Raw genomic sequence first — 15,928 nt, 5'->3', positions numbered from 1 at the left:
CCTAGGAAAAGCCAGGCCATACAGAGATAGGAGCTGGGGAGACATAGTGAGAAGTGACCAGAAGACAAGAGTGCGAGCCTTCTGTTATGCCCAGACAGGGCCACTAGAGGGCTCCTTAGTCTAGCGGTAACGCCAGCATCTGGGAAGACACCCTTTGCCAAGTGGACCCTGGTCTAGCGGTAGCCTCAGGGTCAAGAAAAAACACCTGCTACTTAGCCAACCAGGAAAGGGAGTCTCCCTTTCCACAGGGGAGTTTAGAGAAGACTCTACTCCTCCACCTCTTGTGGAGGGCCTGATATTAGACAGGTCCACCAGCAGTTATCTGGAGGCCTAACCATCTCCCTGTGATGCTGGGCTTCAATGATCACACTCCTAGTCCATCTTCATGTTCCATCCTGTACACCTGGCTCTGCCGTTTAGTTAGCAGTAGCAAATTAGTGAAAGTACTATAAGTCTCTAATAAGCAGAAATAATGGTGTAAGCTCTCTCTCTCTTTCTCTTCTCTCTCTCTGCCTCAGCTGCCAGGCAGGAAAGGGCCCCCTGTCCAGTGGACACGTGACCCATGTGGCCTTACCTATCATTGGAGATGGCTCACACTCCTTATCCTGCCCCTTTGTCTTTTCTCCAATAAATATCAGCACAGCCTGGCATTCGGGGCCACTACCAGTTTCTGGGTGTTGGTGGTAGTTGTCCCCCGGTCCCAGTTGTCTTTTCTTTTATCTCTTTGTCTTGTGTCTTTATTTCTACAATCTCTCATCTCCACACACGGGGAGAAAAACCAACCAACCCTATGGGTCTGGTCCCTACACCCACTGTACAGAGACATAAAGAAGTAGAAATGTATACAACTCCCCCAACAACACTGTATCCAAAAAAAAGTTCTCTCTTCCCCTCATTGTGGAATTCACTGTCTCTCACCATGTGGGCAAGTGCTTCCAGGGTCTCACAATTCCTCCACAAGAGGCAATGCACACTTTAACATAGCACTTCAGCAAATAAAGTGGTGACAGTTTACCTACTTAGATAAAGTTTCTTAAAAGGTTCTCCCAAATTTCCCCCTGAAGAACACAGAAAAGGCTTTCCCAATTGTGAAACATGGGCCTCCCCACCTTTCAAAAAAGTACCCCTGAATAGCCAAAATAATCTTGCCAAAATAAGTTGTAGGACTTGAACTTTCCTATTTGAAATCTCACAAAAGAGTACAATTATTAAAAGGGAAGCTCCGGCAAAACAATAGACATAAGCTGCTGGCAAAAGAATGGACATAAAGACAAACGGGATAGAATTGAGAGTCTAGAAATAAACCCTTACACTTATGGTCAATTACTCTTTGAAGAGGGTGTCAAGACAATTTAATGGATGAACACTTCTCTTTTCAAATGATAGTGCAGAAACAACTAGATAACCACATGCAAAACAGTGAATTTAGATAACTCTACCTCCCACCATATCAAACAATTCTCTAAAAAATTCATCAGTGAGTTAAATATAAGACCTATAACCATCTTAAAATAGACATAGAGGTAAATATTGATGACCTCAAATGTGCAATGGATTCTTAGATATGATACAAAAGCATGAGAAACAAGAAAAACAGATAAATTGGGCTTTATCAAGATGTGAGCCTTTTGTGCATCAAAGGAAATTATCAAGAAAATTATTAATAGACACAGAATGAGAGAAAATATTTGGGAACCACATATAGGCAGTTTTCATGTCCAGATAATATAAAGAACTAGCCACAACTCAATAACAAAAGGACAAACCATCCAATTTATAAATGGGCAAAAGACTCAAATAGACATTTCTTCAAAGAAGATATACAAATAGTCAAGAAGGACATGAAAAGATACTCAACATCATTAGTCATTAGGAAAATACAAAGTCAAAGCTGCAATGAGACACCACATCACACCTACAAAACTGGCTACCATTCTTTTAAAATGTTAAATAACAAGTAGCAGCATTATGTAGAGTTTGGAATCCTCATATATTGCTGGTGAGAATATAAAAAGGTACAGCCACTAGGAGAAACAATTTTGCTTTTCCTCAAAAAGCTAATCATAGAATTCTCATTTGAAAAAACATTCATTCCTAGTTATATACCCAAATAATTAAATCCAGGGACTCAAACAGATACTTGCATGGGAATGTTGATTGCAGAATTATTCACAAAAGATAAAATATGAAAACAATCCAAGTGCTTATCAACAAATGAACAAATAAATATGTTGACACATACAACAGAATGTTAATCTGCCATAAAGAGGAATGAAGCTCTGACACCCGCTGGAACATGCATGGACTTTGGAAACATTATGCTAAGTGAAATATGTCAGAAACAAAATCACATAATTGTATAATTCCATTTATATGAAACATCAAGAATAGGCAAATTCATAGAGACAGAGTAGAGATGATCAAAGTCTAGGGTGGAATATACAGGGAGTTATTGTTTAAAAGATACAAAGTTTCAGTTTAAAATGATAAAAATTTCCTAGGAAAAATAGTGGTGATGGTAATTTAACACTGTGTATGTGGTTAATTTCACTTGATTGTGCATTTTAAAGTGGTTAAAATAGCACATTATTCACAGAACTGTGAAAAATAGATTTCTATTGTTTATTTCACCCAGACTAAGGTGTTTGTTATGGCAGCTGAAGCCACGAATATATCATCTGACCCAGTGTTTCAATGAAAGGCATCAGTTTTTCAATCAAGTTAGCTGGAGGCTCCTGTCCCCAGGAGAACCAGAGGCCGCAAAACAAGAGCTCCAGCAGGGGCTCAACCAGCACAGGTCCCATAGGGCCACCTCAATGCCAGGCCCTGGATGGCATGTGAGGCTACAATGATACAACTACAACATGAAAGTGTAAGTGCTTTTACTACTTACAGACACTAGGGAGCAGTTGGCACACCTGGAGACCATAGACACAGAGGTCAGTAAGCCCAGGCAGGGAGGAGAGAAGAGACCGGTAAACCAATGGCTTTATTAAGTCCAGGGTGTTATCTGACAGGTTTGCAGCAAGGAGCTTTAATGGATGTATTGAAAGCAAGCAGCAAACACTGGGACAAGGAGCTCACGCTGTGACTGAGAGGTGGTCACTTTAAATGTGAGGGGGAATGTCAGAATTATCAGTTTAAAAAAAAGCATCTGGAGAGAGGTGAGTCCAGCACACCAAGCAGGAGAGATGCCTCTAAGATTTTATCTCTGGCCACCAACTGGAGCCACTTGAACCACATACAGTATTGAAAATTGCCATGGTGACCAAGCCCTGCCTCTGATTTGCGGCAAATAAACTTACACCTTAAAAAAGGAATGCCAAGGCAACATGACGCTATGAGCATCATGACATCCTGGCACACCAGCAGGGTATGGTACTGTGCCCTGGAGTCAGAAACCTGGGTTCTGATCCCTGGGAGTGAGAAAATGAAAATGACTTGTCCTTGCACCCCCGACATTGATCTTCCCACCCTGCTGCTCCCTCTTCTGCTCCAAAGCCCACGTGCACTGCTTAGCCCCAGACATCACTGCCCCCACGATATACACAGTGCCGCCTACTGCACACAAGCACAAACTCACAGAAGCTGACAAAAATCTGCGTTTGGGACATCTGATTGTGAAAGAGGGAGAACAGTGAACGTAGAGCCACAGAGACTGGGACTCACGGGGCTGGAAGGTGATGGAGCTGTAACATAACATATGTGTGACCTCGTGTGAAGTGTGCAGATCCACGTGGAAGAAAACATGCAGCCTGGCCTGGGATTGCTGCCGTTCACACTTCCCTCCCTGTCCACCAGAGGGCGACACAGTCCCTCCCGGCCTGGAGCCTTCCCAGGGGATGCCAACCTCCCTCAGCGGAACCCACAGCCCAGCAGGGTCCACCCTCACCAGGGTCACTTCGGCCCAAGTCCTCAGCGCCCTCCATGCTCCCCACACGGACTCTGTCAGCTCCTCTGTGACCCGGCAGCCGCCAACTCAACACCACTCCCTCTGCAGGTAGCTCCTGCTCCACACACCTGCTCCTTCCCTGGGCCCAGCTAAAGGCATCTCCCAGGGCAGCGCTGGTGCACGCGACGCCACACGGGGAGCTTTCCCCTCGTGACCTCCCTCCATCCTCATCAACTCTTTCTGTCACTGCTCCCTAAATACCCGCCCCTGCTCCATCTGTCCTGTTCTCTGGGGCATCCCAGGCCAAGCCTAGAGCTGACACAGAACAGCAGCTGCATGAGGGCCCACAGCCTCCTCGGGAATCAGCCAGGCACACTGTGACCTGCCTGAACGCTGCACCCTGCGGGGCTCAGAACGCGTGTGATGGTCACACACAGGCACCATCCGGGATGTGGCCACCTACCCCCAGCTGTCCCTTGGGAAGACAGACCTCTCCTGTGTGCTTGTGGGGAGAAGGGGGATGTTATTGCTCTTTGCTCCCAGAATACAACTCACCCACACCCGCCCTCTCAGGTGTGAGCAATGTCCCTCCAGACAGGCTCTCTAGCCACTGCCTGTTCCTCCTCTACAGATGGCAGCTTGGCCAGGTCAAAAACCTCAGGACAGAACCCTAGGTACGTCAGCACATGGAGGGCTGAGCCCATCATGGCCAAGGAGTAAGTCGGGATGAATCTCTCCAGCTCTGAACCCCTGCTCTGTCCCAGGCTCCCCCTCCTGTGTCTCAAGGAGCCATGTCCCGCGGGGTTCCTGGGTAACTCCCCACTTCCTCCTGCACCACCACGGGGAAGGTGTGGTGACCACAGGACAGTCAGCTGGGCAGAGAAGAGAGGACATCAAAGATGGTCAGGAAGAACATGAGAAACCCTGAGCTCCAGCTCAGCCGCCAGATCCCAGGGAGCCATAGAGTGACCGAGAACTTTCCCTTTGACTATGGGACTCACAGACCCCACTGAGCAACCAGCACAGGCCTCTCCTCGCAAGAGGCATGAGAGATTCACCCTGCACACCTCCAGGAAGGACAATTTCGCCTGGGACACCCAGGTCCTGAATGTCCATCCTTGGAAGCTGCAGCCAAGCTAGACACGATTAGAGAAAAGAAGGGTTTCTCTCACTAGACAACACACAGCTCACCCACAGCACAATGGGGCGTCACTGTGACAGGGACCTGGTGCAGCTCCAGTCTCCTGCACTGAAGGGGAGAGCCAGATGGGGATGAAAGAGGGCAAAGGGCATGAATTGCACCCCGACCCAGAGCCATGGGGACAGCAGGAGGCTGAGGCCCAGGACTGTGCCTGCCCAACCTGCAGGGTATGTGTGTGACTGTGTGGGTCTGTGTGTGTCTCTTCTGTGTGTGTGTGTGTGTCTGCACAAAGTGTGTGTTGAGGTTTGGTGAAAGATTCACTGCTGAAAAAGGCAGAGGCCTCCACAATTCCCAGGGACCTGAAACACAGACAGAAGGAAAAACAGAAGGAGGGACAAGGAGGCAGGACTGAGAGAGGAGGGAACAGAGAGGTGTCCCGGGCCTGACCCCACACATGAGCTTGAGAAATGCTCCTGCCCCAGGAAGAGGCTCAGCGCAGAAGGAGGAAGGACAGCACAGGTGACAGCCATGCTCAGGAAGCTTCTGGATCCTAGGCTCATCTCCATAGAGGAGAACACGCAAGCAGCAGAGACCATGAGGCCCCTCTCAGCCCCTCCCTGCACACAGCGCATCACCTGGAAGGGGCTCCTGCTCACAGGTGAGGAGAGAAATTCCTGGGAGAGGACAGGAGGAGGAAGCAGAGTGACTGGATGGGGTCTCCTGGAGAGGATGGGGTTCTAAAAAATAAAAGAAGCCAGCGCTTTTGGAGGCTCAGATGGGTGGATCACGAGATCAGGAGTTCAAGATCAGTCCGGCCAACACAGTGAAGCACTGTCCCTACTAAAAATACAAAAAAATTAACCAGGTATGGTGGTGTTCTCCTGTAATCCTAGCTACTCGGGAGGCTGAGGCAGGAGAATCACATGAACCCGGGAGGCAGAAGTTGCAGTGAGCCGAGATAGCGCCACTGCACACCAGCCTGGGCGACAGTATGAGACTCCATCTCAAAAAAAAAAAAAAAAGAAAAAAGAAAAGAAGCCTCTGTTGGAGCCTGGATAGGGGAAAATACACCAGAGACGGACAGGGGTCAAAACAGGAAAGTCACATTGAACCGGAATTGGTGAGAGGTAGGAAAATCTTAAATGTTCTGTTTTCCTGATTAATCATCCGGGGCCACCACATTTTGAAAAATAATAATAATAACTATATCAGATGACACTTCAAATAAAAATATAAGCAGGGCATGAAACACTGTCCTCAGCAAAAAACCTCAACAATTGGGGGGAAAAAAAACACCCAGGACATGGAGGGCCCTGAGAACTCTCACATCTACAGGAGTCTGCACCCTGTTCCAGGCACAGGGGTGCAAACAAGATCACAAAAGTCCCTGTCCTCACGGAGCTCACGCTGTCATGGGGAGGAAGACAGACATGCAAAGAGATCTAGAATGTGAGGTCAGGTGTTGACAAGAACCCTGGAGGGAGCAGAGCAGGGAAAGGTCAGAAAGGGAAGACCCAGGGTCTCTGAAGGAGGTGTCAAGAAAGAAGTCTAAGGATGCCCTGATGTGAGCAGGACCTGAGGGCAGTGTGGAGGGGGCCCTGTGGACCCCTAGGGAAGAGGATTCCAAACAGAAAAATGCCAAGGTCAGAAGTATTGAAGGAATGGGGGTCATGTTGCTCACTTTGACCTAGTAGGACAGTAGGACACACACACATACACACATGCCCCTTTTGTGTGTGTGTGTGTTTGTATGTGTGTGCGTGTGTCTCTTCAAAGCTGAGGATTGAAGAGACCTTCTCAGGACCCAGGGCCCCATCTTTTCACCCCAATACATAGGTCTCAATATTAACTGATGCTCTCTCCACCTCCTAGCATCACTTTTAAACTTCTGGAACCCGCCTGCCACTGCCCAAGTCATGATTGAAGCCCAGCCACCCAAAGTTTCTGAGGTGAAGGATGTTCTTCTACTTGTCCACAATTTGCCCCAGAATCTTGCTGGCTACATCTGGTACAAAAGGCAAATGATGGACCTCTACCATTACATTACATCATATGTAGTAGACGGTCAAATAATTATATATGGGCCTGCATACAGTGGACGAGAAACAGTATATTCCAATGCATCCCTGCTGATCCACAATGTCACCGGGGAGGATGCAGTATCCTACACCTTACACATCATAAAGCAAGGTGATGGGACTAGAAGAGTAACTGGAAATTTCACCTTCACCTTATACCGTGAGTGATTCCACATGATCACTGGGTGTTGGGGACAGGGGTCATTTCTACTTCACACACAAAGGACTGTCAGGCCTGGACTCTGCCTGTGTCCCTCTCTGCATTATGTCCCATGCTGGAGATTGGACATTTAGTGCAGGACACACACAGAGGAGACAAATTTCAACAGATCAGGATTCCTTTCCCGCATCCAGACCCTGCAGACACTTGCTGCAGAGGAAGGACAGTCTGATGGGGGGACTCAGCAGGAGGAGATCAGTCTCAGCCAAGCACCTCATGCCCTCTTCATAAATTTGACCCTGAGAAAGACCCTGGAGAAATGAGTAGGGCTTGGCCTGAGGGGCCCACTGAGACACTCTCAGAGAAGCTCAGCCCTAGAAGCCTCATCCCCAGACCCCTGTCCCTAAATCCTTGCTCCAGATAAAGCTGAGGAGCCTGTGCCAGGGCTGGGTTGTGGCTTCTTGGGCAGGGCGTACTGGGACCAAGGATTTTGCAGCTGTCTGAGGACTGTGTCTCCTGGAGATGCTCACCAGCCAGGGCTCAGCCCTCAGAGCCTCATCTGGGCAAGGACAGAACTTTCTTCACCTGACACTCAGAGTGGAGAGAACAGAAAGACAAGCTTTGTAGGCCATCAGCCAACTGCCTTAGGAGGCTTAGGACAGTCCATAGAAAGTCTAATGTCCCCAGAAGCAGAAACAGAAGAGAGAAGGTGTACCTGGTAGCAGCTTGTCCACAGGGATCTGACCTAAAGGTGCTTTCTCTTGGAAGCAAATTAATAATAAATGCTGTTTTGTGTGAACGCCTCCACTGTGCCAAGCATTAGATCAGGTGACTGTGAATAATTTAACATTTATTCACAGATAGCATGAAAAGCCACAGTCCATTTGCCATTTAGTTTATTTGATTGAGAGAAAACTGAGGCACAGGAAGGCACAGTCACTGAACCAGAGTCACACCAACACAAAGGGGAGATCAGGGTCACATGAGGTCTGTCTGCAGCCACAGGCCCATCCTCTCCTCCACCAGAAGTGAGGGCTTACCAGCTGCCAAGGACCCCATAGTCATTTATTGGCTCAAATCCTCTCTTCTTAGGCATCCAAACCTCAGAGGAGTGAGAGCAAATGGTCAGCTGATTAGTCTGTACTCCAGAACTAAATCACCTGCCTCAACCGTCAGAGTCAATCCAAAAGACATGTCCAGGCCTCCCCTCAGATCTTAACCCCCATCACTCAACCTGAAATCCTGTGTTTCCCAAAGTGTCCATTTCACTCTCATGAGAGGACCTTGTTTTATTTCCCCACTCACACCCTACACCACCACAGGCCCAGTGAGAGACACACACTCAGGAGCTCTCACATAACAAATGAAGGAATGGAATGAAGAAATCAATGATCAAAAACCTCTTTAGAGACTGGATCTTGGATGCAGAATCCTAGGAGGTTCTAGCCACACCTGTCCCTTGTCCTTCAGAGGCTGACACCCATGTTTCATCCCCCCACTACCTCTTGCCCCAAAAGCCACCCCACCTCATGTAACTCTGAAGCTCTTTGGCCACCAGAGGGTTCTCAGGGCTCCTTGGTCCTGGACTGTGGAACTGGGGGCACCTGGTCCCTGGGGTCTCTGAAGTCAGTGTAGCCCTCACTGCTCACTGCCATAGTGTCTCTGCCTCTCTCTGCTTCTCTGTGTCCCTCATCTTCATCCCACTTCATTCTGACTGGCAAGCCCTGTCCTGCACAGCTTCTTCCTCCACCCCTAGGCCTTCCCCAGACACTCCCTCTAACTAGGCTGGCTGTTCTGTTCCCTTCCCACTAACACTGTTGCCTGGCCCACCTCCCAGGAAATAGGAAAGGCTCAGAAATCACCTGGAGTTGCCACTCCTGTCAGGCTTCATCTCCAGCCGATGTCCCCAGGTCACTAAGAGAATGAGCTTCCACTGTATTCCCATCCAGGGCTATTTCCCTTTGTGAGGCTGACCTGTGAACAAGACCATGGGACAGGGATAGGCAGTTCCTCCATCCACTCTTATCATTGCCAGACAAGTTATTCTGGCTTCCTGCACAAAAAAGAAAAAAAAATTTTATTGAAATGGTGGTTTGTAGTAAAGAAAGATTTTAATGACTCCAAGTCTGCCAAACAGGAGGACAGAGGTTTATTATTACTCAAATCAGCCTCCCCAGTGGATCAGGGGTTAGAGATTTTCAAGGGTAGTTTCGGGGGCACAGGACTGAAAAATGAGTACTGGTGATTGTTTGGTGACGGAATCATGTGGGCGGAGGGAAATGATCTGTTTATGCTTGAATCTGCCTCTAGGTAGGGACCACATGACCAGCTGAGCCATTAGTCATAGGTATGGATGAGGTCAGCCGGTTGCCAGAATGCAAAAGAATGAGAAACATCTCAAAAGACCAGTCTCATGTTCTACAATAGTGATGTTATCTATAGGAGCAATTAGTTACAAATTTTGTAAACTCTGGCCAAATGACACTGGAGCAGTCAAGGATTATAGAAACTGTGCCAAAATTTTAGCAGAATTCAGTTCCCTCCTATAATCTTAATCTCATGGTCTTTCACTAGTTTGACAAAGGCAGTCCTGAGCAAAGTAAGGGTGATAGTTTTATGGAGGAACTATTATCATTCTTGCTTCAAAGTTAAACCATAAACTAAATTCCTCCCAAGGTTAGCCTGGCCTATGCCCAGGAATGAGTCAGGACAGCCAGCCTGAGACTAGATGCCAGATGGAGTCAGCCATGCTAGTTTGCTGTCACTGTTGTAATCTTTGCACTGACTCACCAGGGTGTCAGAGGCTGGACAGGCCTGCAGTCCCTAAAACCCATGGGCTCATTTCACCCATTTCACTCGTGACTCCATCCTCAACCTGCTGTGGAGCTCACATTCTCCAGTCACTTCCTAGAGACTTCTGGCTTCCTGTCAGGCATATAACAAGCTTGAAATTTGTCACTCGATTCTAACACTAAGTAAAAAGCTGAACAAACTCAAAAGTCAACAACTCATTAAAATCTCTCAGAGATGGCTGAGCACAGTGGCTCACGCCTATAATCCCAGCACGTTGGGAGGCTGAGGCAGGCACAAGGTCAGGAGATGGAGACCAATCTAGCTAACATGGTGAAACCCCGTCTCTACTAAAAATACAAAAAATTAGCCAGGCGTGGTGGCGGGCGCCTGTAGTCCCAGCTATTTGGGAGGCCAAGGCAGGAGAATGCTGTGAACCAGGGAGGCAGAGCTTGCAGTGAGCTGAGATCATGCCACTGCACTCCAGCCTGGGCGACAGAGCGAGACTCTGTCTCAGAAAAAAAAAATGCTGTTAGAGAAATGAAGAATGCTTTTGATGCTTACTGGTGCACTGCACAATCTGAGGAAAGAATCCCTAGCTTGAGGATGTGTCAATAGAAACTTCCAAAACTGAAACATGAAAGTTCAAAAAGAGTGTGGAAAAAAAAGTGGAAGAAAATATTCAACTTCATATTTAATATTTTGATTTGACAATAGCAATTTTTAAATTTTGTAGTTGTGGGACAACTACAAAGGCTGTAATGTACACGTAATGGGAATACTGGTGGTTTTGGGGACCAGTTGGAGGTGGCCAGGTGGGTGCTATCTGATGCTTTTACTGCCTGTGCCACATACAACTGTTTCCTCAAGATGATGCTGTTTTCATAAGTTGGAGTTCTTCGTGTGGGGAGTCACACGAGCCATTGGCATCTCACTTAGACTCTTCCTAATTCACACAAACTTAAACTCTAGTGGTGTTTCCTGAGCTTAACAGAAAATGAAGAAAGCATTTCACATACCTCTTTTGGGGTCCGCCCCATTTTTCCTAACTCTGCACAGAAATTAGAAGCAGGGAGTTCTTTCTATATTTACTAAGATAACACACATCACTTTTTTTAATTTGGCATCATTCCTCCCTTTATGTAATTGACACACTAACCACTTCTGTCCTTTTAATGGGACTCTCTCTATTTCTGGAGTTGCTAATTTCAAATCACCTTTGGCATCTTTCTTTGAGCATAATGTGATCCTGCTGGAATTCACGGCACACCTAAGCCTTATTTTGGTCTCAAGAGAAATACTACTACCAGCAATTGATCTTTGATGTTTCGACCATCAGTAAAAATTTCCACTTATGAAAACATTTAATGTTTCCTCCAAATTTTTTTTGTTGTTGTTACTAGAGTCAGAACATAACATGAGGTCCAAACTCCTGACAATTTTTATGGGAAAATTACAGTATTACAAACTGAGCATCCCAAATCCAGAAATCCAAAATCTGAAATGTTCCAAAACTCAACACTTCTGACCACTGACGTGATGCTAAAAAGAAGCGCTCAATGGTGCATTTTGGATTTTAAACTTTTCAGATTTGGGATGCTAAGCCAGTACATATACTACAAATATTCCAAAATAAAAAAAATTAGAAATCCAAAACACTTTGTTTTAAGCTTTCTGCATAAGGAGCGCTTTATCTGTATGAACTATAGGCGTGAAGCTGTACAGGAGATCTCTAGAACCTCCTCATCCTGCATAACTGAAACTGCACACCCACGGAAAAATGCCCTATTCCCCTGATGCCAACTCCTGGAAACTACTATTCTACTCTCTGATTCACTCTGGAATCCACTGATATGAGGTACATAGAGTAGTCAAACTCAGAATCAGAGAGTAGAATGTCTAATGAGAGAAAGTATCTGCAAGACTTCTTCCCAAATATTGGTCTAATATCCAACAAACACATATGGTCCATGAGGGCCAGACTTCAATTATCTGCTCATGTTTGCCCTTTACACCAGTCAGTTCTGCATTTGCAAACATCCACATGTATTTCTAGAAAGATCCCATGGTCCTCACCTGCCCTCTACAGGAGGAAGGGAGCATCATGGACCCAGATCAGGGAACATGGTCTTAGTCCAAAGCTATCAGCTCTTGCTTGTCCCCTTCACTCTTTGTAGGTCATTCCTTGGACTCTGCTCTATCTTTAGAGTCACTGGCTCAAGTCAGTCACTATGAGACACCTGGGAAAACTGCCCCACCTTGTGGCTCCATTGCCTGATGACTGAACTGACCTCCAGGCTTGACTCAGGTCTCTCCTGTGTTATTTCTGCTGAAGTACCCAGTCCCAGGCCAGGCTTTCCAGTACCCAAAGGGTTTAAGGACAATGGGAAGTTCTATCATCCATCTCTAGGATGTCCTTGGAAAGGGAAGCTGCAGAGAAAACATACCTCGGGGCGCAAAGTCAGACTGAGACTAAGAAACCTCCAGCACTGCATGCTCCAAGTGAGGACCACAAGGTGGGCCAGGCAGGCAGCTGGAGACGGAGGGACTCAGAGAGGCACCAGGGGCTGTGACTGCTGGTCCTGTGTCTTTCCATCACCCAATGCTGCTGCTCAATTCACACTTCAGAAAGTCTGTGCTTCTCCCACATAAAGGAGGCAGCCTCACACTCTCGGAGACCTCAGATTGCCATGCATCTGTCTTGTAACACACACACCTGCCATGGGCTTTTAAGGACTTGGGTGGGCTGAGAGGTGGGAAATGCCAACTCTGATTGAAAAATGCCTTTGGAAGAATCAAAGGTGCCATACAGGGCAATCTTCTCTCTGTTTTCTGCACAGTGCAGACTCCCAAGCCCTCCATCTCCAGCAGCAACTTAAACCCCAGGGAGGCCATGGACACTGTGATCTTAACCTGTGATCCTGAGACTCCAGATGCAAGCTACCTGTGGTGGATGAATGGTCAGAGCCTCCCTATGACTCACAGTTTACAGCTGTCCAAAAACAAAAGGACCCTCTGTCTATTTGGTGTCACAAAGTATATTGCAGGACCCTATGAATGTGAAATATGGAACCCAGTGAGTGCCAGCCGCAGTGACCCAGTCACCCTGAATCTCCTCCGTGAGTATCTTCTGTTCCTCTGTGAGCCAGGCTGCCATCCCAAATACACATGGCCAGAGGCTAGGCCTCTCAGTCCCTCTCAGGTCCAACTACAGAGACCTTTACCCCTGGACATCAAACCTGGCCATGACTTTCTGCCACAGGCAAACCAGAGTAGGCCTAGGCTTGATCCACAATAGGAGAAACCTCCCCACCTTGCGTAACTGAAACTGCACACCCATGAACAACTTCTGATTCTCCCTACTCCCAGCTCCTGGCAACCAGCAGTCTCTTCTCATATTCACTCTGGAATCCACTTATATGAGGTCCCTAGAGTAGTCAAACCCATGGAATCAGAGAGTACAATGTCCAGTGAAAGAAAATATTCGCAAAACTTCTCCCCATATCTGTCCCATATCCATCAAGCTCACATGGTCCATGAGGACCAGATTTCCAGTAGTTCATTCCCACCCTTTCCACCACTCAGTTCTGCATTTGCAAATGTCCACATGTATTTCTGGAAAGATCCACATGGTCCTCACCTGACCTCTGCAGAAGGAGAGGAAACTTAAAGAGCCCAGGACAGGGAACATGGTTCTGCTCCAAAGCCAACAGCTCTTGCCTGTCCCCTTCACTCTTTCTAGATCATTCCTTGCACTCTGCTCTATCTTTAGAGGTCACTGGTTCAAGTAAGTCATCATGAAACACCTGCAAAAAACTGCCCCACCTTGTGCCTCCACTGCCTGATGACTGAACTGACCTCCAGGCTTGACTCTGGTCTCCCCTGTGTTATTTATGCTGAAACATCCAGTCCCAGGCCAGGCTGCTCAGTGTCTTCATGGTTTCAGGACAATGGGAAGTCCCATTATTACTCATCTCTAGAATGTCCTTGGAAATGGAAGCTGCAGAGAAATCACATCTAGGGGGGCAAAGAAAGATGGAATTTGGAAGGGGCCCAGCAGTTGCACATTCCAGGTAAGGAACCCAAGGTGAGCCAGCCAGTCAACTGATTAGGGAGGGACTGGGAGGGGTAGCAGGGGCTGTGACTCCCACTGACGTCTGTCCATGACCCAACACTGCTGCTCAAATGACACTTGAGGAAGTCTGTGCTTTCTAAGACAGAGCAGGTGGCCTCACAGTCTTTGAGCCCTTAGATCATCATGCATCTGTCTTGTGACACATGCACCAGCCATTGGCTTTCAAGGACTCGGGTGGGCTGAGAGGTGGGAGATGCCAACTCTGATTGAAGGATGCCTCTGGAGGAATCAAAGGTGCCACAAAGGACAATCTTCTCTCTGTTATCCACACAGCAAAGCTGCCCAAGCCCTACATCACCATCAACAACTTAAACCCCAGGGAGAATAAGGATGTCTTAGCCTTCACCTGTGAACCGTAGAGTGAGAACTACACCTACATTTGGTGGCTAAATGATCAGAGCCTCCCGGTCAGTCCCAGAGTAAAGCGACCCATTGAAAACAGGATCCTCATTCTACCCAGTGTCACGAGAAATGAAACAGGACCCTATCAGTGTGAAATACGGGACCGATATGGTGGCATCCACAGTGACCCAGTCACCCTGAATGTCCTCGGTGAGTATCTTTTGTTCCTCTATTGGACAGGCCACCAGCTTAAATCCAAACGACCAGAAGCCAGGCCTCTCAGTCTCTCTCCGGTCCAAGTATAGACAACTTTACTTCTGGACATCCGAGCAGGCCATGACTCCCTGCACTGGGAAATCCTGGGTAGGCACAGCCTTAACCAAGAATATAAGGGGAGGGGACGCTCTTGTCATGGGAGACTTGGGGCCCACAGCTTGTGATGGCAGAAACAGGTGAATACCTCAGGCTTCGGCTTAGTGAACATAGAGGGGGTTTGGCTGGGACTTAAGGGTGTGTCTTGGCTCAGAGGGTCACTGTGTCCCTTTAAGAGACCAGGAGCATCCCCTTCCCTTGGATGACATCACCTGCGGCTTTATTCTCTTTGATCCAGATGGTCCAGACCTCCCCAGAATTTACCCTTCATTCACCTATTACCATTCAGGAGAAAACCTCTACTTGTCCTGCTTTGCGGAATCTAACCCACCGGCAGAGTATTCTTGGACAATTAATGGGAAGTTTCAGCTATCAGGACAAAAGCTCTTTATCCCCCAAATTACTACAAAGCATAGCGGGCTCTATGCTTGCTCTGTCCGTAACTCAGCCACTGCCAAGGAAAGCTCCAAATCCACGACAGTCAAAGTCTTTGGTAAGTAGATCCCAACATCCTTGGCAACAGGGTTTTAGGTGGAGTCTATCTGGTTTTCAGAGAAGAGTCAGGAAAACATTTCTATTCCCAGCCTGTGTCCCATGGGCACAAGCAAATCCCAAATTCTCCTCCTGAACCGTCCCAATTTGTCTCTACAGACTCTCTTCTCCTTGTTTTTCTGTTTTCTCATGGCTGACCTTGTGTCTGGCCTAAGAAAGGTAGGGAGGGGGCTTTATCAGCCCTGAGCACTATGTGGTAGAAGAGGCTTCACAGAGGAACAAGAAGGAGAACCCTCAAGATCGAGTTGCTTCTCGCTCTCACCAACATATCCCCTTCTGCCACGTCTTTGTTTTCTTATACCTATTCCATGAGCTACAAGGAACATCTGAGGCACTGAAACAAGCTCATACTTTTCCCCCGAATGAGAGGAGGAAGCCCCTTGGGTGAGGGAGGAGCAGCTCAGACTCTGCTTCCTGCTCTGCTCCAGGCTCCTCTGGTGACTGGCCCTGCCTGACTCCACCTGGG

The 15,928-nt window shown here is 47.6% G+C and overlaps 1 long non-coding RNA gene and 1 pseudogene across 2 annotated transcripts in view; one reads left to right on the top strand and one right to left on the bottom strand.

The window, feature by feature from the left end:
- Positions 1-9,680, bottom strand: part of LOC129051988 (uncharacterized) — a 105,700-nt gene extending 96,020 nt beyond the window's left edge. For both annotated transcript variants that reach the window (XR_010138628.1, XR_010138627.1), the window contains exon 1: positions 9,134-9,680. This is a non-coding gene — a long non-coding RNA (uncharacterized LOC129051988). The remainder of the gene's footprint in view (positions 1-9,133) is intronic.
- LOC100441458 (pregnancy-specific beta-1-glycoprotein 11-like) lies at positions 5,380-15,648 on the top strand (annotated as a pseudogene).
- Positions 15,649-15,928: the final 280 nt, after the last annotated feature.

This window comes from Pongo abelii, chromosome 20 (assembly GCF_028885655.2).
Source record: "Pongo abelii isolate AG06213 chromosome 20, NHGRI_mPonAbe1-v2.0_pri, whole genome shotgun sequence".
Taxonomy (NCBI): domain Eukaryota; kingdom Metazoa; phylum Chordata; class Mammalia; order Primates; family Hominidae; genus Pongo; species Pongo abelii.
Note: the sequence above shows the minus strand (reverse complement) of the source record. Positions and strands in the feature narration are given on the sequence as shown.